This window comes from Panthera onca, chromosome D3, assembly GCF_046562875.1.
Source record: "Panthera onca isolate mPanOnc1 chromosome D3, mPanOnc1 haplotype 2, whole genome shotgun sequence".
Taxonomy (NCBI): Eukaryota; Metazoa; Chordata; class Mammalia; order Carnivora; family Felidae; genus Panthera; species Panthera onca.
Window position 1 is genome coordinate 26,175,462 of NC_138350.1, and position 27,072 is coordinate 26,202,533.

Consider the following 27,072-nt stretch of genomic DNA (forward strand, 5'->3'; position numbering starts at 1 on the left):
TTGCCAGGGGCTTTCAGGGATGGGGGGCAGGGGGAGTCTCTTGGCTCCTGGGGGTGGCTCCAAGCACTGAGAATTTGCGGGAAAGTGGAGATCTGGGACGAGGGGCATTTTTCCACAGTGAACCTTTCCTCCCTTCCGAAGTCTGGTCTTCCTTCTGCAGCTCCATTCAGCCCCCCACCACCCAATACGCCCTGTCAGCACCCCCAGGCACTTGCCTCCCCTTCCTGAGATGCAACCACCGGCTCCTCCACAAGAGGAGGTCCTACCCAGACATATCCAGGGGTGCCCCACACCCAGGGGGCCCTCCCGCTGCACCCGCCCCTCACACAGCATAAAAAAATCCAGAGTCCCCCTATACTCCAACCCCCAAACTCACCCGCCTCCAGTTCCACGGGAGGTAAATACCCAGCCAGGTGAGCCCCAAACTGGAAATGGCTGTCCCCGCCGCCGCCACCGGCCACCTCTCCTTTGGAGACCCTTCCCCGGGTGCTTGAAAGCCCCCTCCCACAGGATCGTGACCCCGCCCCCACCTCCAGCACCCACCTCCTTCTGGATGGTGCGCAGCAGCCTCTGTCGAGTGTCTGCCACTGTGGGAAGACACGAGGGGGCAGCCGGTCAGCCAAGCACTGGGGGCGGGGCCCGGGGCTGCCCTCCCGCCGCTCCCGCGGCTGCGCCGGCTTAGCCGAGGTGCTAGAGGCCATGGCCGCATGCGCTGTGTTCTCAGCCCAGACTGCATGGGTGCCCGCTCTCTAGCTCTGCAGCTGCAGCCGTGGGGGCCGGGCCTAGCGCCCGGTGATGTCAGGCCCCGCCGCGCATCCGCCACGCACAGCCGCCCCGCACCTCCGGCCAGCAGCCACCGCACGCCGCCACTGTCGCCACCGCGCAGCCTGGCCCCTGGCAGGAAGGTCCTCAGGGCCTATGCATGCTCTGGGCCCCTACTACCAGCAGCCCTGCCTCCGTGGGAAGCCCCGCCTCCCACGCCTGGCGCCCCAGGTCCCACTCCCCCCCTATTGGGCAGGGCGGAAATGCATCGTTCATTCCCAGATCCGCTCCTTGCCAGGCTGCAGGGAAGTGGCCTGAGGCGGTGGGGCCTGTCACTAACATGCTGCAAGCCTCAGGGTTCTCATCTTTAAAATGGATGTAATAGGGGCGCCTGGGTGGCTCAGTCGGTTGAGTGTCCGACTTCGGCTCAGGTCATGATCTCATGGTTCATGGGTTCGAGCCCTGCATCGGGCTCTGTGCTGACTGCTCAGAGCCTGGAACCTGTTTCCGATTCTGTCTCCCTCTGTCTCTGCCCCGACTCTGCTTGTGCTCTGTCTGTCTCTAAAATAAATAAACATTAAAATATATGTATATGTATAAAAGGGATGTAATAGGGCCACCTCATCAGAATGATACGAGACATAAAAGAGATAGTGAGGGTTGGAAGATGGCGGCATAGGAGGACACTGGGCTCACCGCGCGTCCTGCTGATCACTTAGATTCCACCTACACCTGCCTAAATAACCCAGAAAACCTCCAGAGCATTAGCAGAATGGAGTCTCTGGAGCCAAGTGCAGATGAGAGGCCCACGGAAGAGGGTAGGAAGGGTGGCGAGGCGGTGTGCGCTCTATGGACTGGCGGGAGGGAGCCGGGGCTGAGGGGCGGCCTCCCGGCCAAGCAGGGCCCCCGAGTCTGGCTGGCAAAAGCGGAGGGGCCGGACGGACTGTGTTCCGACAGCAAGTGCGACTTAGCGTCTGGGAGGTCATAAGTTAACAGCTCTGCTGAGAAAGCGGGAAGGATGGAGGACAAAGGGAGGGAGAGCTGCTGAGCCCCCGGACGACAGAGCTCAGTTTGTTGGGGAACAAAGGCCCTCGCCAGTGCCATCTCCCTCGCCCAACCCCCAGCCAAAATCCCAAAGGGAAACAGTTCCTGCCAGGGAACTTGCTCGCTCCACGCAAACACCCAACTCTGTGCTTCTGCGGAGCCAAACCTCCGGCAGCAGATCTGACTCCCTCCCACTGCCACAGGGCCAATCCTGAAGTGGATCCCCTAAGGAGAAGCGAGCTAAGCCTTCCCCTCCTGCCCCCGTGCACCTTGCCTACCCACCCCAGCTAATACACCAGATCCCCGGCACCACAAGCCTGGCAGTGTGCAAGTAGCCCAGACGGGCCACGCCACCCCACAGTGAATCCCGCCCCTAGGAGAGGGGAAGAGAAGGCACACACCAGTCTGACTGTGGCCCCAGCAGTGGGCTGGGGGCAGACATCAGGTCTGACTGTGGCTCCACCCACCAGCTCCAGTTATACACCACAGCACAGGGGAAGTGCCCTGCAGGCCCGCACCACTCCAGGGACTATCCAAAATGACCAAACGGAAGAATTCCCCTCAGAAGAATCTCTAGGAAATAACAACAGCCAATGAACTGATCAAAAAGGATTTAAATAATATAACAGAAAGTGAATTTAGAATAATAGTCATAAAATTAATCGCTGGGCTTGAAAACAGTATAGAGGACAGCAGAGAATCTCTTGCTACAGAGATCAAGGGACTAAGGAACAGTCAGGAGGAGCTGAAAAACGCTTTAAACGAAATGCAAAACAAAATGGAAACGACGACGGCTCGGATTGAGGAGGCAGAGGAGAGAATAGGTGAACTAGAAGATAAAGTTATGGAAAAAGAGGAAGCTGAGAAAAAGACAGACAAAAAAATCCAGGAGTATGAGGGGAAAATTAGAGAACTAAGTGATACACTAAAAAGAAATAATATACGCATAATTGGTATCCCAGAGGAGGAAGAGAGAGGGAAAGGTGCTGAAGGGGTACTTGAAGAAATAATAGCTGAGAACTTCCCTGAACTGGGGAAGGAAAAAGGCATTGAAATCCAGGAGGCACAGAGAACTCCCTTCAGACGTAACTTGAATTGATCTTCTGCACGACATATCATAGTGAAACTGGCAAAATACAAGGATAAAGAGAAAATTCTGAAAGCAGTGAGGAATAAACGTGCCCTAACATATAAAGGGAGACCTATAAGTCTCGTGACTGATCTCTCTTCTGAAACTTGGCAGGCCAGAAAGGATTGGCACGAGATCTTCAGTGTGCTAAACAGAAAAAATATGCAGCCGAGAATCCTTTATCCAGCAAGTCTGTCATTTAGAATAGAAGGAGAGATAAAGGTCTTCCCAAACAAACAAAAACTGAAGGAATTTGTCACCACTAAACCAGCCCTACAAGAGATCCTAAGGGGGATCCTGTGAGACAAAGTACCAGAGACATCGCTACAAGCATAAAACATACAGACATCACAATGACTCTAAACCTGTATCTTTCTATAATAACACTGAATGTAAATGGATTCAATGCACCGACCAAAAGACATAGGGTATCAGAATGGATAAAAAAAACAAAATCCATCTATTTGCTGTCTACAAGAGACTCATTTTAGATCTGAGGACACCTTTAGAGTGAGGGGATGGAGAACTATTTATCATGCTACTGGAAGCCAAAAGAAAGCTGGAGTAGCCATACTTATATCAGACAAACTAGACTTTAAATTAAAGGCTGTAACAAGAGATGAAGAAGGGCATTATATAATAATTACAGGGTCTATCCATCAGGAAGAGCTAACAATTATAAATGTCTATGCGCCGAATACCGGAGCCCCCAAATATATAAAACAATTACTCATAAACATACGCAACCTTATTGATAAGAATGTGGTAATTGCAGGGGACTTTAACACTCCACTTACAGAAATGGATAGATCCTCTAGACACACGGTCAATAAAGAAACAAGGGCCCTGAATGATACATTGGATCAGATGGACTTGACAGATATATTTAGAACTCTGCATCCCAAAGCAACAGAATATACTTTCTTCTCGAGTGCACATGGAACATTCTCCAAGATAGATCTGCGTCACAAAACAGCCCTTCATAAGTTTACAAGAATTGAAATGATACCATGCATACTTTCAGACCACAAGGCTATGAAGCTTGAAATCAACTACAGGAAAAAGTCTGGAAAACCTCAAAAAGCATGGAGGTTAAAGAACACCTTACTAAAGAATGAGTGGGTCAACCAGGTAATTAGAGAAGAAATTAAAAAATATATGGAAACAAAGGAAAATGAAAATACAACAATGCAGACGCTTTGGGATGCTGCGAAGGCAGTCCTGAGAGGAAAATACATCGCAATGCAGGCCTATCTCAAGAAACAAGAAAAATCCCAAATACAAAATCTAACAGCACACCTAAAGGAAATAGAAGCAGAACAGCAAAGGCAGCCTAAACCCAGCAGAAGAAGAGAAATAGTAAAGACCAGAGCAGAAATAAACAATATAGAATCTAAAAAAACGGTAGAGCAGATCAACGAAACCAAGAGTTGGTTTTTTGAAAAAATACACAAAATTGACAAACCTCTAGCCAGGCTTCTCAAAAAGAAAAGGGAGATGACCCAAATAGATAAAATCATGAATGAAAATGGAATGATTACAACCAATCCCTCAGAGATACAAACAATTATCAGGCAATACTATGAAAAATTATATGCCAACAAATTGGACAACCTGGAAGAAATGGACAAATTCCTAAACACCCACACTCTTCCAAAACTCAATCAGGAGAAAAGAGAAAGCTTGAACAGACCCATAACCAGCGAAGAAATTGAATCGGTTATCAAAAATCTCCCAACAAATAAGAGTCCAGGACCAGATGGCTTCCCAGGGGAGTTCTACCAGACGTTTAAAGGAGGGATAATACCTATCTTTCTCAAGCTATTCCAAGAAATAGAAAGGGAAGGAAAACTTCCAGACTCATTCTATGAAGCCAGTATTACTTTGATTCGTAAACCAGACAGAGACCCAGTAAAAAAAGAGAACTACAGGCCAATATCCCTGATGAATATGGATGCAAAAATTCTCAATAAGATACTAGCAAATAGAATTCAACAGCATATAAAAAGAATTATTCACCATGATCAAGTGGGATTCATTCCTGGGATGCAGGGCTGGTTCAACATTCGCAAATCAATCAACGTGATACATCACATTAATAAAAAAAAAGAGAAGAAAAAAATTAAAAAAAGAGAAGAACCATATGATCCTGTCAATCGATGCAGAAAAGGCCTTTGACAAAATCCAGCGTCCTTTCTTAATAAAAACCCTTGAGAAATTCGGGATAGAAGGAACATACTTACACATCATAAAAGCCATTTATGAAAAGCCCACAGCTAACATCATCCTCAATGGGGAAAAACTGAGATCTTTTTCTCTGAGAGCAGGAACACGACAGGGATGCCCACTCTCACCTCTGTTGTTTAACATAGTGTTGGAATTTCTAGCATCAGCAGACAACAAAAGGAAATCAAAGGCATCAAAATTGGCAAAGATGAAATCAAGCTTTCGCTTTTTGCAGATGACATGATATTATACATGGAAAATCCGATAGACTCACCAAAAGTCTGCTAGAACTGATACATGAATTCAGCAAAGTTGCAGGATACAAAATCAATGTACAGAAATCAGTTGCATTCTTATACACTAACAATGAAGCAACAGAAAGACAAATAAAGAAACTGATCTCATTCACAATTGCACCAAGAAGCATAAAATACCTACGAGTAAATCTAACCAAAGATGTAAAAGATCTGTATGCTGAAAACTATAGAAACCTTATGAAGGTAATTGAAGAAGATATAAAGAAATGGAAAGACATTCCTGCTCATGGATTGGAGGAATAAATATTGTCAAAATGTCAATACTACCCAAAGCTATCTACACATTCAATGCAATCCCAATCAAAATTGCACCAGCATTCTTCTCCAAACTAGAACAAGCAATCCTAAAATTCTTATGGAACCACAAAAGGCCCAGAATAGCCAAAGTAATTTTGAAGAAGAAGACCAAAGCAGAAGGCATCACAATCCCAGACTTTAGCCTCTACTACAAAGCTGTCATCATCAAGACAGCATGGTATTGGCACAAAAACAGACACATAGACCAATGGAATAAAATAGAAACCCCAGAACTAGACCCACAAACGTATGGCCAACTAATCTTTGACAAAGCAGGAAAGAACGTCCAAGGGAAAAACGACAGTCTCTTTAACAAATGGTGCTGGGAGAACTGGACAGCAACATGCAGAAGATTGAAACTAGACCACTTTCTCACACTATTCACAAAAATAAACTCAAAATGGATAAAGGACCTGAATGTGAGACAGGAAACCATTCAAACCCTAGAGGAGAAAGCAGGAAAAGACCTCTCTGACCTCAGCTGTAGCAATCTCTTACTCGACACATCCCCAAAGGTAAGGGAATTGAAAGCAAAAATGAATTACTGGGACCTTATGAAGATAAAAAGTTTCTGCACAGCAAAGGAAACAACCAAAAAAACTTAAAGGCAACCAACGGAATGGGAAAAGATATTTGCAAATGACATATTGGACAAAGGGCTAGTATCCAAAATCTATAAAGAGCTCACCAAACTCCACACCCGAAAAACAAATAACCCAGTGAAGAAATGGGCAGAAAACATGAATAGACACTTCTCTAAAGAAGACATCTGGATGGCCAACAGGCACATGAAAAGATGCTCAACGTCACTCCTTATCAGGGAACTACAAATCAAAACCACACTCAGATATCACCTCACGCCAGTCAGGGTGGCCAAAATGAACAAATCAGGAGACTATAGATGCTGGAGAGGATGTGGAGAAATGGGAACCCTCTTGCACTGTTGGTGGGAATGCAAATTGGTGCAGCCGCTCTGGAAAGCAGTGTGGAGGTTCCTCAGAAAATTAAAAATAGACCTACCCTATGACCCAGCAATAGCACTGCTAAGAATTTCCCCAAGGGATACAGGAGTACTGATGCATAGGGGCACTTGTACCCCGATGTTTATAGCAGCACTCTCAACAATAGCCAAATTATGGAAAGAGCCTAAATGTCCATCAACTGATGAATGGATAAAGAAATTGTGGTTTATATACACAATGGAATACTACGTGGCAATGAGAAAAAATGAAATATGGCCTTTTGTAGCAACGTGGATGGAACTGGAGAGTGTGATGCTAAGTGAAATAAGCCATACAGAGAAAGACAGATACCATATGGTTTCACTCTTATGTGGATCCTGAGAAACTTAACAGAAACCCATGGGGGAGGGGAAGGAAAAAAAAAAGGTTAGAGTGGGAGAGAGCCAAAGCATAAGAGACTGTTAAAAACTGAGAACAAACTGAGGGTTGATGGGGGGTGGGAGTGAGGGGCAGGTGGGTGATGGGTATTGAGGAGGGCACCTTTTCGGATGAGCACGGGGTGTTGTATGGAAACCAATTTGACAATAAATTTCATATATTGAAAAAAAAAAGACAAAAAAAAAAGAGATAGTGAATGTAAAGCACTTAACAGAGACATAGAAAAAAAGACCAGCAACCATAAAAGCTGCCATTTTTATTATTATTATTATTATCATTGAGTCTTCTAAGATACAGTGGCTCTCCACCCAGATTGGCCTGGCCTTATGTTACTCCCTCCCCCACACACAGGTCACTGGGAGAGTGGCAGAGTGGGATCCTTCCAGGACCCCAATAGGGCACTTGTCAGCCAGGATCTCCAACACTCTTTGGGACCAACGCTTATTCCACCAAGTTCCTGACCATGTCCACCCAGACTGCAACTCGGGTTTACAAACATTTATTGAGCACCTACCACATGCCAGGTTACTGTACTGAGGATACGGAAGTGAGCAAGATGGGCAAAAGCCTGCCCTCACAGGGCATAGGACGTAGACAGAAAAATAAATAAGCAGATGATGTGGTATGTTGGAAGTTTCTGGAGAAAAATGAAGTAGGCAAAGGAGACAGGTGGGGTTTGTAGTTTTGAAGTAGGGTGCTTGAGGGAGGCCGCATGAGGAGATGCCATCTGAGCAAAGAAGAGAAGAGTATATTGGGGGATTTCTGGAGGAAGAGCATTCCAGGCAAAGTGAACATCAAGTGCAAAGGCCCTGAGGTAGGAGTGTGCCACTGGGTATGACAAATAGCTAGGAGGCCAGTGGGGCTGGAGTGGCATGAACAAGAAGGGTTGGCAGTCTTCCAAGCTCCTGTTAAGGCCTTGGAGTCCACCTAAAGGACTTGCATCCTGCCCTCAAGTGCCCCCTGGGTTTCAGCCCTCCTGTCACAGCACAGAGAATGCCCTCTTGCTGAGGGGATTTAGAGTCCCCTTTTCTCCATTTGTCAGTGCCATAAGCCAGAGAAGATGATTTTGACTAGCTTAGGGGAAAAAAAATTAAGCTGGAACGATAATGGGCACTCCCAGAGTCCAAGGAGTGCCTGGAGGACTGGGTTGAAAGCAAGGTAGCTCCAGAAAGAGAGACCCTTGGGAATAGTTGCCTGGCAAGGACAGAGTGGTTAGGGTGCCACCATTCAGGTGGAAGGAGCTCCAGCTGTTGGAGGTTCCTGTTCCAAGGAGGGAGCATCCTACTGGCCTGTCCTGAGACTTATGTCTGCTTTTTGCTGGGGAAGGGGAGTCTCAATCACAACCCACCGCCCCACTATCTCCAGTGAGAGTCCCCGGGGACCCCAGAGTTGTGAAATGGTTGCTTGGTAGCCACCCCCCCCCCCCATATCTTAGAACCATATATTTAGGACCTACTGTGTGCCAGCCACTGCATTAAGGGCTTTAGGGTTTGGGTTACCTGCTTTAAACACAAAACGGACATAAGTCCAAGCTTCACTTTTGGCTTCGTAATATTATCTTCTTCAATATATTACATTGTGAAAGGTGAAATGAAATAGTCACTTATGTCAATAGGTTTTCAAACGGTGGAGTCCATTTCCACAGAATATGAATATTAGTTGGGGGGGACCCCAACTTTTAACTGTTCCCTCTGTGGCTGCCGATTCTAGCTGTTGCCTTAGATGTTCTGAGGAAGCTATTACAAATGCTTTCCGGTACAAGTAGCTTGTGTGGCTCCTTCTACAGGATGCTGTATAGTCCAGATTTTGCAGTGATTTGGGCCCAGATGATGAGCCATGTCTTCCACTGGGAGCTGGAGGGATTTCCTTAAAGCTGCAGACTATGAAAATGTTTCATACAGCCTCCTAAGATTGTGAGATTGCTGTTTCAACTGCCTGATGACAACATGCATGTTGGCTACCCCAGATTCAAAACTGCAAACCCAAGCTCCTCTGCCAAATTCTTGGGATTCTTCCCAAGTCTCCAGGCTTCCTAGAATGGGCAGATCCAACCACTTATGCTGTTTACGCTGTCTCAATAGTGCAAAGATGGAAGAATCTTTTGATGGACATCATCAGAAGTAACTTAATGAGGCCTGCTATTCCCACTGAAGATTTCAGTGTGGCCACTGTTGCCTTTCACTGATCCAAGCTTCAGACCAGGAGCCCCCTATGGCTTGTTTCTTCCAGTGGTGTTTGCCAAGCAGGGTGTCCAATTCAGTGAGGTCTCCAGCAGACATTCCAATGCTGTGAGCCTCGATGTGCTGCACTCTTAATGGCTCAACAGGAGTCAAACAGATGCTCTATAGGAGCCTTCCCTGCTGCCTCTGAGATGGTCTGGTGATGAGAGGAGCTGATCATCCATCTTGACTGACAATCATCTTGATGATTCCCCAGACTGTGGTTTGGCCTTCTAGTGCTTCATAAAGGAAATAATAAAAAGCATTTCAGCTTTCATTTTCAAAATTAATTTGTAACGGTGACAGTGATGATAACTAAATAACGTAACAGTTTGTAATGAGTGTCAATATGGTGAATTGTGCTAACTCAGGATCAACAAAACATGGTTCTTACCTTCTCCCTTCCTTCCTATCTAGCATAATCATTCACAAATTTTGGAGTGAATTTAAGATCTGGGAAACTTGGGAGTGATGTCGCCAAAATAACAACGTAGGAGACCTCCATCCCATCACAATGATCAACAGACAGCTATCCATGAAAAAACAAAAAAAAAATGGCTCTGGAAGAGCCCAAGAGTCCTCCTAAGAAACTTCAGCGACACAGTGGGGCAAAACAAAACAAAAACAAAAACAAAAACAAAAACAAATTGAGAATAACTACACAAAAAGAAAAGAACACTTCATCTTGCCTGCATCATCTCATCCCTCAAGTTGGCACTGCTCAGTGCCAAGAGGGAAGTTCCCAGCTAACAAGAGTCCCACTTACCAGAAAAAGAAGAGCAGGGTGAGTGACCAGTTTCCCTTGCCTTTTGGAAGGTCCCACTTCAGTTTCACCCCACCCAGAGACCAATAGAGCTGACATGTACAGAGGAACAAGAAAGGCGTGCAGGAACTACTCATAGAAGCCACTCAGCAGGACCTACTCTCCAGAAAAACCCAGCAGCTTTTGCCACTGAAGAAATCAATGACCAACTTAGCCTCCATGGAACCCCTGCAGTTTTCATCAGGTTTCACCCACAGGTGCTGGCATTCGCTGCTACCAGTTTCCTGAGTCTCTTGCCACTACCTCCCCTCTCCTGTTCCCATAAGGGCCTGGAAACTGCAGCGGCAGCCATCCCAGGTCTCTGTGGTTGCACAAGTGTAAGATGCCAGCCAGCCTAGGCCCTTGAGGCTGACCCACCACCAGGTGTGTACTTGGGGTTAGCCCACTCGGCTGTGCACTTGCACACAGCCAGCCTGCCAACTGTCACCGTCCTCCACTGTAGTGTGCATGCCTTGGGGGAAGGCTGTGGAGGCACAGGAGATGACACCAACAGCCAGGGCTTCTGCAACTGCTTGTGGGCCTGAATTAGGCCCTGTCTTCTGTCACTGGCCTGTGCCACTATCATCACCTGCAGCTAGTCTCTCCAGCTGTGCACCCACACACCGCAGGCTTGATTTCTGTCAACAGTCTAGACTGTTGTGCACCCATGGCGATACCCAGCAGCCACAGTAGCGCATGCCAGTGACCTGTAGTGAGGTCCGTCCTTTCATGCCTACCCTGACCCCACCACTACATTGCATGTCTGAGTGGTACATGAAACTACACAGGCACCTACAGCTGGACCCTGAAGCCAAGTATGTCACCACAAGCTCTGGCCACCACCACTACCTGCCTGCTCCCTAACCACGATATGTGGAGGTGCCACTGAGAACCCCAAGTGCCCTTTAAGCCACTATGGACCCCTCGAACGCTTGCCAAGGACCACAGAGTTGTAGATGCTGTGGATCCCAGTGGCCTGAGTCAAAGACCCAGTGTCATCCACACCCTACACTTGGGGTCCTGCATCAACATGCCCCCACTCTGAGGTGAAAGTCTTACCTTATCAAAGTCAGGCCATAAAGTCCAGAAGAGGTGACTACTTCTTCAAATGCACAGATGTACAAAATGCAATAGGAATCACAAAGAATTAGGGAAACATGACTCCGCCAAAGGAATAGAGTAAACTTCCAGTAACTGGCCCCAAAGACATGGAGATCCAAGCATTGTTCAACAAATCATTCAAAGCAGTTGTTCTAAAGATGTTCATGGAGCTATAAGAAGACACATATAAACAATTTAACAATATCAGGAAGACAACACAAGAAGAAACTGAGAAGGTCAACAAAGAGTTAGACACTATTTTTAAATACAGCAATAAGAACTGTGGGACCTGGTAGAATGCAGTAACTGAATAGTTCAGTAGAGAGCTTCACTCTCAGACTTGTCAAAGCAGAATAAAGAATCAGTGAGCTGAAACACAGATCATTTGAAATTATCCAAATAAGGAGGCGTCTGGATGGCTCAGTCAGTTAAATGTCCGACTTCGACTCAGGTCATGATCTCGCAGTTTGCGAGATCCCCCATTGGGCTCTGTGCTGACGACTCAGAGCCTGGAGCCTGCTTTGGATTCTGTGCCTCCCTCTGTCCCTGCCCCTCTCCTGCTCGTGCTCTGTCTCACTCTGTAACAAATAAACATTAATTTTTTTTGAGAAATTATCCAAATAGGAGAGTAAAAGGAGAAAAGAATGGCAAAGAACAAAGAAAACCTATGAAACTTAAGGGCCCCACCAAAAAAACCAAAACAAACAAACAAACAAACAAACAAACAATGTAAGTATCACTGGAGTCCCAGGAGGAGGCGAGAAAAAGGGGTAAAAAAGCTTATTCAGAGAAATAGTGGCTAAGAACTTCCCAAACCTGGGGAGAGATTTGGACGTCCAAGTTTATGAAGCTAATGAATCACCACGAAGTTTCAATCCACAATAATCATCTCCAAGACACATTATACTAAAACTGAATAAATCGAAGTCAAAGAAATAAGTTAAAAAGCAATGGGAGAGAAAACAAAACAAAACAAAACAAAACAAAACAAAACAAAACTCCCATACCAGGTAAACCCCATAAAGCTAAAGCAGATTTCTGAGCAGAGAGCTTGCAGGCCAGGAGAGAATGCAGTGATATAGTCAAAGTACTACAGGAAAGAAACTGCCAACCAGGAAGACTTAACTGGCAGAGTTGTCTTCAGAAATGAAGGCAGAATAAAGACTTTCCCTCACAAAGAAAAGCTGAGGGAGCTCACCACCGCTAGACCTGTCTCGTAAGAAATGCTGAGAGGAGTCCTTCACGCTGGAATGAAAGGATGCTTATTACTAACATTAAAACACATGAAAATATAAAACACACTGGTAAAGACAAACATACTCTGATTCAGAATACTCCTACTCCAATATGATGGTGTGTTAACTACTTAATTCTAGTTTAAAGGTGAAAGGACAAAAGTGTTTAAAAAAATAGCTATAGGTACAATAATTTATTAATGAATATACAATATAAAAAGAAGTAAACTTTGACATCAAGAATATAAAAGGAGGAGGCAAAAGGGTAGGGTTTCTGTATGTGATTGAAATTTAATTGTCATCAGTATGAAATAGACTGTTATATATGTAAGATGCTTCGTGCAAGTCTCATGGTAACCAGAAAGCAAAAACCTACAATAGGTTCACAATAAACAGAAGAGAATCAAAGCATACCACTAAAGAAAAACATCAGTTCAGAAAGGAAGGCAGCAAAAGAGGAAGAAAGGTAGAAGGGAACCACAAAACAGCCAGGAAACAATACAATGGCTTAAGCAAGTCCTTACATATCAGTAAGTACTCTAAGTGAAAATGTATTGAAAGGATTCCTGGGTGGCTCAGTTGGTTAAGTGCCCAACTCTTGATTTCATCTCAGCTCACGATCCCAGGGTCGTGAGATTGAGCCCCACGTCAGGGGCTCCATGCTTGCCATGGAGCCTGTTTGAGAGTCTCTCTCTTTCTCCCTCTACCCCTCTCCCCCCATCTCAAATAAAACTTGTTTAAGAAATGCATTAACTTCTCCCATGAAAAGACATAGAGTGACTGAATGGATAAATATACATAAGACCCAAAGTATGCTTCCTACAGGAGATTTACTTCAGCTTTAATGTCCATAGTCTAAAAGGGAAGGGATGGAAAAAGATATTCCACGCAAGCGGAAACCGCAAGAAAGCAGGCAGGGGTAGCTATACTTACATGAGACAAAATAGACTTGAAGCCAAAAATGGTAACAAGGGGCAAAGAAGGTCATTACACAATGATACAGGAGTCAATTGATTAAGAAGATATAACACTCATAAATATATACACACCCAACATGAAGAACACCTACCTATATTAAACAAATACTAATAGACCTGAAGAGAAAAACAAACAATACAATAATGGAAGACTTTAATACCCTACTTTCCACAGAGGATAGGTCATCCAGACAGAAAATCAATGAGTAAATATTGGAAAAGAAGGGAAATAATAAAGATCAAAGCAGAGATAAAGACAGCAGATGGGGCACCTGGGTGGGTCAGTTGGTTAAGCATCTGACTCTTGATCTCATCTCAGATCATGTTCTCGTGGTTCATGAGACTGAGCCCCATGTCGGGCTCTGACAGTGCGAAGCCTGCTTGGGATTCTCTCCCTCTCTCTCGGCCTAGATAGTTAGATAGATAGATAGGTAGGTAGATAGATAGATAGATAGATAGATCAATAGATTAGATAGATAAACAAACAGCAGACAAACAAACCTGAAAGAAAGAAAGAAAGAAAGAAAGAAAGAAAGAAAGAAAAGAGAAGCCAGAAAAGCAATAGAAAAGATGAACAAAACTAAAAGCTGGTTTTTAAAAGAAAGGGTTGAGGAAACTTTGCACTGAAAAGAAAACAAAAGAAGACTCAAACAAACAAAATCAGAAATGAGTTTCTATTTCTTCCTGATTCAGTTTTGGAAGATTACATGTTTCTAGGGATTTATCCATTTCTTGAAGGTTGTCCAATTTGTTGGCATATCATTGTTCATGGTATTCTCTTATACTTTGTATTACTGTGATGTCTTTTGTGACTTCTCCTATTTGATTTCTGATTTTATTTATTTGGGTCTGTCTCTTTTTTTCTTGATCACAATGGATCTGAAATAACTAAAGCAATCTTGAGAAAGAAAAACAAAGCTGGAGGTGTCACCATTCCAGAATTAAAGATATACTACAAAGCTGTAGTAATCAAAACAAGATGGTCCTAAAAAAGAAAAATAAATAAAAGCAGACAGACTCTAAAGTTAAAAGGAAGAAAAAGAAATAACAATGAGAATATAAAAAGTAAAAAAAAATAAACACAACAGTATGGTGTTGGCACAAAAAAGACAGACAGATCAATGGAACAGAAAGTGCTCAGAAATAAGTATACACTTATTAGGTCAACTCACCTATGACAAAGGAGGCAAGAATCTAAAATGGGGGAAAAGATAGTCTCTTCAATACATGGTGATGGGAAAACAGGACAGCCAATTGTAAAACAATAAAACTGAGCCACTTACTGAAACTATACACAAAAATGAACTCAAAGTAGATTAAAGATCCAAATGTGAGACCTGAAACCATCAATATCCTAAAAGACCACATAGGCAGTAATTTCTCTAACATCAGTCATATCAACATTTGTTGAGATGTATCTCCTAGAGCAAGGGAAGTAAACATTCAAAAAAGAACAAAATCTTGCCATTACATGGATGAAACTAGAGACTATAATGCTAAGTAAAAGAGAGAAAGACAAATACTCTGATTTTACTCATATTTGGAATTTAAGAAACAAAGCAAATAAGCAAAGGGAAAAACAGAGAGAGACACCAAGAAACAGACTCTTAACTACAGAGAGCTGATGGTTACCCGAAGGGAGGTGGGTGGAGGGGATTGGTGAAATAGGTGATGGGGATTAAGGAAGGCACTTGTTATGATGAACACCGGCTCATTAAAATAAAAACTTTTTATTTTATTCTTTAATGCTTATTTTTGAAGAGAGAGGGAGAGAGAGAGAGAGAGAGAGAGAGAGAGAGAGGCAGAGCACAAGAAGGAGAGGAGAGGGGCCGAGAGAGAAGGAGACAGAATCTGAAGCAGACTCCAGACTCTGAGCTGTCAGCACAGAGCCCAGTGCAGGGCTCAAACCCACGAACCCTTGAGACCATGACCTGAGCCAAAGTTGGATGCCCAACCAACTGAGCCCAAATAAAAACGTTTTTAAAAAGGCAACTTATGAAATGGGGAGAAAATATTTCCAAACCATAACCAATAAGAGGTTCATATCTAAAAACATATACGGAACTCATACAATGCAATAGCTAGCTAGAAAACTCAATTGAAAGATGGTCAAAAGACCTGAATAGACCTTTTTCCAAGACATAAAAATGGCCAACACATACATGAAAATGTGTTCAACATCGCTGATTAACAGAGAATGAGACACAACTTTATACTTGTTAGGATGTCTATTATCCAAAAAACAAGAGGAGAGAAGGAAACGCTCATATGCCTTTGGTGGGAATGTAAAGTGGTCCTGCTACCACTAAAAACACTATGGAGGTTCCTCAAGAAATTAAAAATAGAACTACATTGGGGCGCCTGGGTGGCTCAGTCATTTGAGCACCCGACTCTTGATTTCAGCTCAGGACATGATCTCAGGGTCCTGGGATGTAGCCTTGCATTGAGCCTGCTTAAAGATTCTCTTTCGCTCCTTCTGCCCCTCCTCCATCTCTCTCTCTCTCTCTCTCTCTCTCTCTCTCTCTCTCATAAAAAAAAATATAGAACTACTATATGACCCATCAGCCCCATTTCTGAGTATATTTATCCAAAAGAAATTAAATTATTATTTCAAAGAGATATCTGCACTCCCATGTTCACAACAGCACTGTTTGCAATAGCCAAGGTATGGGAAAAAAAACATGCTTCCATTGATGGACTGAGGGATAAAGTAAATGTTACACACACACACACACACACACACTATGCATATATATGCACATCCCTGGTTGCCACGGATTAGAGAGTGGGGAAAATGGGTAGAGGTTGATAGAAGCAGATAAGCTTTTGTTATAACATGAACAAGGTTTGAAGATCTAATGTATGACATGGTGGCTATACTTGATAATTCTGTGTCCTATAATTGAAATTTGCTACCAAACTAAAACTTAAGTGTTTTCATATATATATATATATATATATATATATATATATAGGGATTGAATATATATATATATATATATATATATATATATATATATATAGGGATTGAATATATTAATTGCTCAGCCCATGGAAATCCTCTCAGAATGTATACATATATCAATTCATCACATTGCACACTTTAACACTGAAAAACAAAAAAGGAACTAAAGTGTAGTCATTCCCATTTTCTGACTTGTGATCCCTACCCTTATCCTTTACATCTTGTTAAAAGCACGTTTTTAGTAAATGATATAAAAACTATATTCTTCACAGAGTAAAAACCTATATTATTTTAATAGATTTTTAAATAAAGTTTACTTATTTATTTTGAGAGAGGGAGCATGAGCAGGGGAGAGGCAGAAAGAGAGTGAGAAAAAGAATCCCAAGCAGGCTCCATGCAGTCAGCCCAGAGTCCCACCCAGGGCTCAAACCCACACACTCTGAGATCATGACCTGAGCTGGAATCAAGAGTTGGATGCTTAACTGACTGAGCCACCCAGGCACCCCTTTAAGACCCCAAGAAAACTGTTTTAAAGATGCAACAACCAAAATTTCTATAGGGAGTAGATTGGATACAGCATAAATGACAATTAACAAGGAAAATAGAAGAAATAATTGAGAATATAAGAAAGAGACCAAAAAAAAAAAAAAATACAACCATGGACACACGAGAGAGGTTAAGTAACAGGGAAGCTAGATAAGAAAGTCTAAATATATTTAATCTGAGACACTAAATCACAGAATCAAAAAGCCAAATGAATTCAAATTACAAAATATTCATTGTTTATTAAGGGAAATAATAAGACATCAAAACCTAGACACATAATAACATAACTGCAGTAAACCCAAAACCAAGGTGGCTAAGTCAGTTGAGCATCCGACTTCGGCTCAGGTCATGATCTTGCGATCCGCGAGTTTGAGCCCCACGTCGGGGCTGTGTGCTGACAGCTTGGACCTGGGGCCTGCTTCAGATTCTGTGTCTCCCTCTCTCTCTGCCCCTCCCCCACTTATGCGCGAGCGCGCGCGCTCTCTCTCTCTCTCTCTGTCTCTGTCAAAAATATGTAAACACTAAAAAAAAAAAAAAGTAAAATCGTAAAAGTAACCGAAGATTGTGCAGGAAAGGCGCATGGTGGGGAATAAATTATGTTCAAAGGAGAAACAGGTAGACAGCTAATTTCTCAATAGCAACTAGGAAAGACAAAGGACAGTGGAATGACACTTCCTATATGATCAAAGAAAATAACTACCCACCTAGAACTGTCTATTCAGTGAAAATGAGTAGACAGTAAGAGGAAATAAATACATTTCTTAAACAGAGATTCATTACCAGGCCATTCTCACTCATGAAAATTCTGAAGTATGTACATAAATGAACAGAAGAAAAATGGTCCCAGATAGAAATTCTGAGATGCAAGGAGAGGAAAAAAATAATTAAATATATAGGTAAATTGAAATGAACATTGGACGTGTCATATCAGTTACAAAAATGTTGAGTATTTTTAAAAGACACAAGACAGAATTAAAACACAAAGCAACAACACACATAAGTGCAGAGCGATGTTAAGTGAAGTTAAAGTGTTCAAAATTGCTTGCATTATTATTATCCATAAATAGAGACAAGAAAATCCTCACCAAGATATTAGCATATGGAGAGTAGCAATGTATAAAATCAACGAATGAGGCAGAAGGAACTTCCAGAAGGGCGGGAAGCGCGTGGGGGCCGCCTGGGAGGCCGAAGCAAGATCGTGAGGGGCCAGAGTGTGAAGTGGTGGGCGCTTGGAGAACCGCTGGTGGCCAGATGGCAGGAGAGGAGACTCAAGAGGTGGGGAGAGCGACGACCATGGGAGTTTTAGTGCCCGCTGAGGGGGGCGAGGGAGGGGGAGGTTTACGCCCTGGACTTCCAGGGCCAGGAGTCACGGGGCCACGATGACTCTGGGCATATACAGCGATGGAGGGAGTCAGAAGGATACAGGTGGACAAAGCCCGTGCTCCAGTGGCGGTATACTCTGGCCACCTGCACGGACACAGACCTGTGTAGACTCGGTAAAAGGCCTAGCGCCATGCACGCGCCACAATAGAAGCCCAGGCCTCTGCACACGATCATGGATGGGTGTACACGTAAGCACAGCTGCCCAGAGCCACGCACGCATACAGGCCCCAGAGGCCTCTCCACGCGGTCACGGACACGTGCACATAACCCCGGCTCAGGTACAGGCAGGAAGGGCCGCCAGGACCTGGCACACACCTTAACACAGATGTACACGCCCATGCACTCCCGGGAGCTGTAGGTCACACATTCCCATGCACACAGCAGAACACGGGCGCAAACATCCACGCACACACCAGAACCGGACACGCGGACCCTGGCACACGCCAGACAGACACACACACACACACACACACACACACACACACACACACTTGATCGCGCACGCGGGAGGCGCGAAGCTGTGTCCAGAGACTGCAGCCAGAGGCGCCCCCAGGCCCTGGGCAGCGCAGCGAACGGAGGGGAGGCGGATCCGGCGGGGGGTGGGGCAGGGGCCTGAGACGCCAAGCCCAGCGGGAGCCTGCACCTCTGCTCGCCGCGCTCGGGCCTCGCCTCAACACACCTCTTTCCCCCGACGCGCGCCTCCCGGGGGGCCCCTCCCCCGCGCCCGTGCGCTCGCCGGCCCCCCGCCGCGGCCCCGGGGTGCAGCCAGGCGGCCGTGCCTGGACCGCGGGACGGGGTGGAGGTGGGGGTGTGGGGCGGAGATAGGGGCCGGGCCCGGGCCGCGCCGCCCTCGTTGCCTGCCGCCCGCCGCAGCCGCCGCCTGAGCCCGGGATGGGGCGAGAGGCTGCGGCGGACGCCAGCATCTCTCCGCTGGGGGCGGCGGAGCCACCGCCGCCGCCGCCGCCCCCGCCGCCGCCGCTGCTGCCCCTGCTGCTGAGACGCGGTGGGAGATGGGTGAGTTGACCCTGGCGTCCTGGGGAGCCCGCGCCGCAGCCCCTGCATCCCCGTACTCCTGGCCCTCCGCCTCCATCTCCCGGCTCGCAGCGCACCAACCGCCCCCCGACCACGCCGTCACGGCTCGCACAGTCCCCTCCCTCCTGAGCGTGACTCTAGGGGTGGGAGTGGGAGCCCCGGGACCGGGGGTTGTGGGCGTCGAGACAGGGAGGTGGGGACGGGATTCCAGGGAGACTACTGGGCTCTGACGCCCCCTTCCCCAACCTGGCTGGCCCCAGGACGTTTCCCAGGCCCCAGAGGGCAAAGCCTCATGCTTAGATGCCCTGCCTAGGCCTGGGCGGGGGGCGTCCCGGAGGCGCGGGGCTCAAAAGGCACTTTGTGCGCTGTGCCCCCCACCACCCAAGCCTCAGGCGCGGTTCCAGAACAGGGCGGGTGCGGAGGCTGGGAATGGGGCTGCTTGTGGGGACCAGGCGGAGGGGCGTGGGGAGAGCACCCCTAGTTCTTTCCTTGGGGTTGGGACGGGGGCGGAGCGCGGCGAGGCTCAGGCGCTTTTCACTGCACTGCCCAGGGTGGGGAAGGGAACCTGGCTGGGGGAGGGCTCTATCAGTATCTGCAGATAGTGAGTTCTAGAAGCTGGGGTGGGGAGGAGAGCTTGGGTGTAAATGGGAACGGTGGCGTCTGAGCTGGGTGGCGTGCCACGAGAAGCAGAGGTGGGTCTCAGCCAGCCCTAGTAGCGGGAGGTCAGGTGACTCTCCTGGCTCTGGAAGACTCCCTAGAAGGCCTGTGGGCAGGAATACTACCCCAGAGAGACCCCCTCCATGGCCCCCCAGAACTGGCACTGCCCCATCCCCATAGCACTCCTTGGCACTCCTGGGACACCAGTCCTGACCTGCCTTGATGGGAGCTGTGGATACTGGCAGGTCACCTCCCCGGGCAGGGCAGGTGCTGAAGATCCAGGCCTCCGGGTGCTGAGGAGATAGGCACAGGGTCTTGGGAAAGTTTGGAAGAGGTTCTGGCAGCCCAGGGAGGAGAGAGAAGTTGCTGGAAGAGTTGGCTTGCTCAGCACAGAAGGGAAGGGTACTCTAGGTAGAGGGAATGGCTGGAGCAGAAGCTGTGAGATGTGAGCGCCTGGCCAGGGTGGAGAGTTGTGGAAGGGGGGGGGGGCTGGTCAGGCATGGGAGTGACCCACGTGAACAAAGGGAAGGAGGGCCAGGTGGAGGTGAGGTGTCAGGCCATCCCAGCGAGCTGGCACAAGCAAGCTCCCAAGGACAGCGAGGCGCGGATGGGGCGGGCAGTGCTGGCATCTGGCACAGCAGGCCCTCTGGGAGTCTGCCCAGGGTCCCTGCTGTCGTCAGGGCTGCTTGGCCCACATCTGCCGGTGGCTGGATCACCCCAAGCAAGTCTGCTTTCTGAGTCTCAGTGTCCACATCTGTCAAATGGGGAGACTCCTCCACAGGGTTGTGGGGAGGTCTGCATGAGGTGATGAGTGTAGGGAGCCCAGCACCTGAGAAAGCCTCGGGAAATCCTTGGCCGCTGTGCCAGTTTGCATACCTGAAACGGGGCCTTGATGTCAGCTGGTGGGCCAGGCTCACTTTACCCAGTGGCGATGAGGATCCTGTGAGGGCTGGATGTGACCCGGGGAAGCCAGGGGCTGGGGGCACTGCAAGACCTTGTGCTCATGCTATTCTGGAAGAAGAGAGAAGCAGTGGGCGGTGGCCGGGGCGGGGTGGTCCTCCTTGTGCCCCCATGGGCACCTTAGCCATGGCATTCAACGGACCCTGCTGTGTTCCCCAAGGCCAAAGCCTCTTTGTTCTCCATGCTGCACGATGCACCCCTTCCTCCTAGTCAGCCCTAGCCCTGCACATGGGGGACCAGGGCTCCCTTCCAGAAGGGTCTTCAGACACTGAGACCAACAAACACAATATCTTCCTGTGAGGGGCACTGTCATGGGCAGCCGGGTGGAGAGGACACAGACCTTAGCCCCAGGAGAATGGAATGTAGTTGGGCAGCAAGACCGGTCGGGTCTCCATGGTCTTGCGTAGCCCTGTGCTGGCTGCTTAGGGGTGTGTGTGGCGGAGGGCGGTGGTGGGGGGTGGGGGGTTGGGAGATGCAATAATTGCACCATGGGACAGTCAAGGGCAGAAGTGAAAAGCAAGGACTCCAGATCCAGTGGCCCAGGTTCAAATCTCAACTCTGCCACTTCTTACTGTGTGAACGTGGACTGGTGACTCTGCCTCTCCGTGCCTCTGTTTCCTTGCTTCTGAAATGGGAACGAGGCACACTAGTGCTATTTGAACAGCTTGGTTCAGTTTCTAGTGGGCATTTACACCACCTTTTCCAGAATGGGTCTCCCAGTTCACCCCTGCCTCCTGGAAGACTACACAGCCTGCTCCAGTAGGCTATCGTCTTCCTTTTGTGTGTGAGTCCCTATAGGCGGGGGCCTGCCTTTCTGTGTCCGTTGCTTGGGCAGGGGACAATGGTGTGCTGGCAACAGGCCCTCTGGGAGAAAAAGGTACCTGATCAACAGCGTTGGCAGGTTTCCATGGTGCAAATCTTCCAGCAAGGCCCATTTGAAGCTATCAACAGCTTCAACATCTCACAGTGGGAGCTGGTCCAAGCCAGCTTTAGCACCCAGGCATTCAGTAGTTGCTTAATAAATGATGGTTGAATAAGGACAGAAGGCTCCAAAGACTTGGAGAGCTGCCAGGCCATACTGTAGCTGAGAGAGGGAGGCATCAGACAGGCTGAGGCCAGGACAAGAGACCACTCTGAACAAGTAACCCGTGGTGAGATGGAGGGCAGAGGGGAAGGAGGACTGATGTCCTCCCTTCCTGGGAACCTCTGTACCTCTGACCCTGCGTCACTTCTGCTCTGGATCCTCTTGACCTTGGCCTGGTTTGGGCTGTCTGCACAGAAGGACCTAGCTGGATCCCAAGCATTAACCTGACAGAGCTCTGAGAAATGGTCCAGACGGGTCTCAAACGTCAGATTCTATTTCCTTGCTTATGCTGTTCCCTCTGCCTGAATGTCTGTTCCACCCACCTCTTCCTATGAGCCCTGAAACTCTGTCACCCTTCAAAAGCCTCCTCCACCCCAAATCCCACAGACCCTTCTCCCCTTCTGCTGTTCCTCTGGCCTTACAGCCCCTCTCGTGTGCACCCTGCCTGCCCATAAAAATATTAGTAGCTAACATTGCATCTGTACAGCAACCTGTGATGGAGGTACCGTGATAATCCCTTTTGTAGATGGGGGAATGGAGGCTCTGTCTTGTTAACGATCACCCATCCTTTGCCTCTCGGCTTGAGCATCCGTTCGTTGTGCAAGGAGGCTCCTTGCTGTGGGCTGGGCAGAGCACCACTTCTCTTTCTTCAGTGTGTTTGCTGTGGCGTGTTCCACTTGGCCGTGTGTTCCCTATCCTATAGGAGCTCGAATGAATGAATGAATGAATGAGTGAATGAGTGAATGAAAATGAATGAGTGAGTGAATGACTTTCAGCCCCAGGGAGCATCCCTGTTCTTTTACCCATTCCTTCTCCCTTTTCATCCCTGTGGGAAGAGACAGACTCTTCAGAGGACAGCCTCACACCATGGAGGGATGGTCACAGGGACCCTGCTTGGCAACACCTGCCAGAAGGGAAGGGGAAGTGAGGCTTTGGCGGGGCCGAAAGCAGGCATGGTAGAAGGGTAGTGGACCACCCTCCTGTGGTCTAGAGTGGGGCTGACATGGGCCCACAGCCCTGCCTGTAACCCAGGAAGTTAACGGGGTCCCCAAATACTTTTACTTGCACAGCCCCAAGTGGAAATTCCCCTGTTGGCCCCACTTATTTTCGTTTTATCTAGAAAAATAAAGTTGGAAATAATCATTCACACACCCTAATTACTCCGTTGTTTTCTGAATTTAGAGCCGGTTTGGCTCTAGATTTTGGCTCCTGCTGAAGGAGGAATCCCCTGGGAGGGGCAGGGTGAGGGCCAAGGCAGGAGGCCAGAGTCTGCGCTGACACTGGGGCCTCCTCAGGGTCTGCCCTCCAGTTGCCCTCTCCTAGCAGGCTGGGAACTTCCCAGAAGCAGCAGCCCAGATGGGGGTCGGAGCGAGGGAGGGTGGCCAGAGGCAGTCTGTAGGATTCTGGTTGACCGAGACCCATAATGGATGACTTCCCAGGCTGTTCTACCCCACCTCGACCTCTGAGTCATGATAATTTGCTGCTGTATCGAGCACTTACTATGTGCTGGGCGCTGGGCCAAGCACTTTGTCTGCATCATCCCAGCTATGCCTGCTAACTTCCCTGAAGCAGGTACTATTATTCTCCCTATTTGGCAGTTTGAGGGTGCCTGGGGGCTGGGGCTCAGGGCCGGGAAGTGGTGGGGCTGGGATTGTATCCAGACTGTAGAACCCCCAGAGCCCGAAGGGGCCCCTCGGATAGGCCCCTCAGTCACTCAAAAGGGAACGGTCTCTGAAGCCTGGACGCCCGAGACAACCACGTCACTGGTGTCCTGGCCTCCAGGCCACCCTCCTTATGGCCCTGATTGCCACTCCCTTCTTCCCCAAAGTCCTGGGGCTCTGTCTCTGGAAGCCCCGTGTAGCCTCACCTGGGCGGCTTGGGGAAAATACAGATTTCCCAGGCCCTGCCACACCCCGCTGAGTCAGAATCCCACTGCGGGAGAGGGGGCTGGAAACCCAGATTTTAAAATGTTGTCCTGGGCATACAGAGGCCTGCGGACTCCCAGAACCACTGCCCGGCCCAGTGGTGTTCAGGCTGCTTTAAGAGACTCTCTTGCCCTTAACCCAGATCCCTATGACCCTGCTCCCACTTGTGTTCTCAGCCTCTGCCCCCTCCTACCCTACCCCAGCTCTGCACACACCACACCACACTGATCCCCCACGCCCCAATTTGCCTTTATCCAGGTACCTGCTGCCGCTGTTTCCTTCTGGAAACAGGTCCCAGCTGGCCACAGACCCCACAGAGCTTGTGTAATACTCTGGACCGGTCGATCGCGGCCCCGCTCTTGCTAGCCTGGGCCTGGCACACAGCCTGGGGGAATCGTGGTGGGTGAGCGATGGTGGCCGGGGAAGGCGGAACAAGGGAGGGCTGCCCATGACAGGTGGGCCTTCTAGGCTGGGCGCACAGGCACTCTCTGGGGGCTGGCACCTTGCCTAGCATGCAAAAGGCATTTGATGACTGTTTCTTAACTGCTTAATATACGGTGATGGGTCGTGTGACAGGTGAGAGCCACTTTCGGCAGCAGTGCAGATTGGCCGGTTTAGGCAAAAGATGGAGAAGGTGCCTTCCGGGCCATCTCTGAGGACCGTGAATATTAATGGTCCGAACTCATTTATGGCTCGGATGGGAGTGGGGCTGGTGCTTTCTTGCTTGATTTCATTTCAGTATCTCAGGAGCCCTGGGAGGGGGTGCTGATGTAATCCTTATTTCGTTCAATGGAAACTGAGCCCTAGACAGGTGACTTAGTAGGGTCACACAGCTGGGAGGGGGTCCTGCAGAACGGAGCCTTGCCCGTTGTGCAAAAAAAAAATCAATGAGTCTGTACTCTACAGTTTATGAAGCAGTAACACCTTATCTCAGTTGGTTCCAGCTGTGGCTTGGAGGTGTGGCTCTACGTTTTCACCTATGCCCACATCCCAGCATCAGAAAACCTGCATCCAGGGGCCTTCTGTGTCTGTAAGGGGCGGTGGTGGGAAGAGATCCCGCCTCTGCACTGGCCGGAGAGAGAAACAAAGAGGCAGTGTTGGGGGCTCTGGCACATAGTAGGTGTTTGGGGACCCCTGTGGTCAGTTCAGGCAGAGCCAGCTCTGGTCCCATCTGGACCTTGGAACAGCCCAGATCAGTCTTCAGTCTTTGAGCCAAGGCCCACAGGGTGTGGGTGACGGGTCCAAGGTCATACCTGCCATAAGGACTAGAGCAGAGGGTGTGAGGCTCCTCCACCATGGCCGAGAGGTCCAGGGAATGGGTCAGGGGGATTCTGTCTGTGCGGGATGACCTCTGTCAGAGCCAATAAACCACAGAGCCTGGCCCCAAAGGGTCCCCAGGCAAACCCCTCTCAGGGGTGTCCAGGACTGCTGTGGGGCCTGGCGTGTTATTGCTGTCACGGAAGTTCGGGACCATACCTGAGTAGGGGCAGTGGTCCTGCAGCCACCAGTGGGGGATGTAACAGACTCTGTGGTCTCCTCCAGGCACTGGCATGTAGGGAAGGCGAAATGCACCAGCACCCCACCCAGACTAGAAATCCAGGTGCTGGCTTCCCCCACACACACCTCCCTCACCCCCGCCCTGCCCTGCCACTGGGTCTTTGCAGATGCTATCCCTCTGTCTGCAGTGGCCTTCCCCTCCTCTCCTGGAAGGTGCTGGCTCATCCTTTAAGACCCCTCCAGGAAGCCCTGCCTGACTCCCACCCCAAGGGCCAGGCTGACCCACCCTGCCAGGATTTCCATCTGGCTGCTCCACAGGATGCTGAAAACTTGAGGGCCTGGTCTGAGATGCCAGTGGAGTGGACAGGGAAAGCAGCTGTAAGGTGCAGCCCAGTTCAGGCGACTGTCCCTGCAGCCCAGAGAGGAGACCAGGCTGGGGAGCCTTGAGGCCAGATAGCTAGCCAAACATGCCCATTTCACAGAGGGAACGTTGAAGGCCCGAGGTCCTTGGGACTGACCTAGAGCACCCTGGGGAGTGGTTGGTAGTCCCTTTGTGGCTTGTAAGAGGAGAGCCCAGGGCTATGTGGCCGTACCCCTGCCCCACTCCGGTCCCCAGCTGGAGCATTTGTCTGCAGGATCCAGGTCAGGTCTGGGGGGGATGGGAAGAAGCCCAGGAGAGCAAAGTCCCCAGGGCTCAGGCCTGCACTCGGTCTTCCCATGTGGAGGACAAAGCTCCTTAGAGAAAATGCTTGCTGTCCTAAAGCTGGCAGGAAATGCACATTGATAGCTCATTCCAGCAAGAAGGTGCATGGTGGGGGGGGGGGGGGGGGAAAGCCTGTGAGAACTTAGGCCAAAATGTTAGCCCCGGGGATGGTGGGCGATATTAGCCTTCTTTTGCTGTGATTTTCACATTTCCTAGGTTGTAGGTGAAACCTTTATAACCAGAAAAATGAAGTTACCATGGAAAGGAGAGAGGTCTAAGAAAAGGTGCCCTGAAAACAGCCAGCTCCCCATTCATGAGACTCTGGGGTCACCATGTGTGAGTGGCTTCCAGAGGGACCCTGGCCCCGGGGCCCATCCCCCAGAACAGGCGTGCCTAGGGCAGACAGCTTAGCCCGTGTGTCTCTCTTTCTCGGAATTTGGGTCAGCGAGAGTCCAGACCTGGGGCTACTGGGATGTAGCACACCCAGAATTCCATTCAAACCTCTGCTGTCCTTCCTGTCGTGCTGGTTAGGCCTCAGGGCCCTCGCCTTCCCACCTCCACCTGGAAAGCCACCCCACCCCAACACACCCCAGGCTGCCCTCTGCCCCTCCCAGCCAGAGGTGGCCCTAGGGCTATTTGCTTCACCTCCATCCGGGTGCCCAGGTGGGTGCGTAGCACTGTTGACTGCCTTCCTTACCGACTCCGGCCCCAAAGTGCCTTTCCAGGGGGTCCTCCTACAATGTAGTCAAGTTCGACCTCGTGGAAATGGTCTTTGGAATCACAGCTGAGCCTTGATCCTGGGTGAGGATTC

At 48.6% G+C, this 27,072-nt stretch overlaps 1 protein-coding gene across 8 annotated transcripts in view; it reads right to left on the minus strand.

Moving 5' to 3' along the window:
• The window catches only part of SGSM1 (small G protein signaling modulator 1), a 496,957-nt gene that overhangs the window by 162,877 nt on the left and 307,008 nt on the right, over positions 1–27,072 (minus strand). The gene's annotated exons all lie outside the window — the stretch shown is intronic.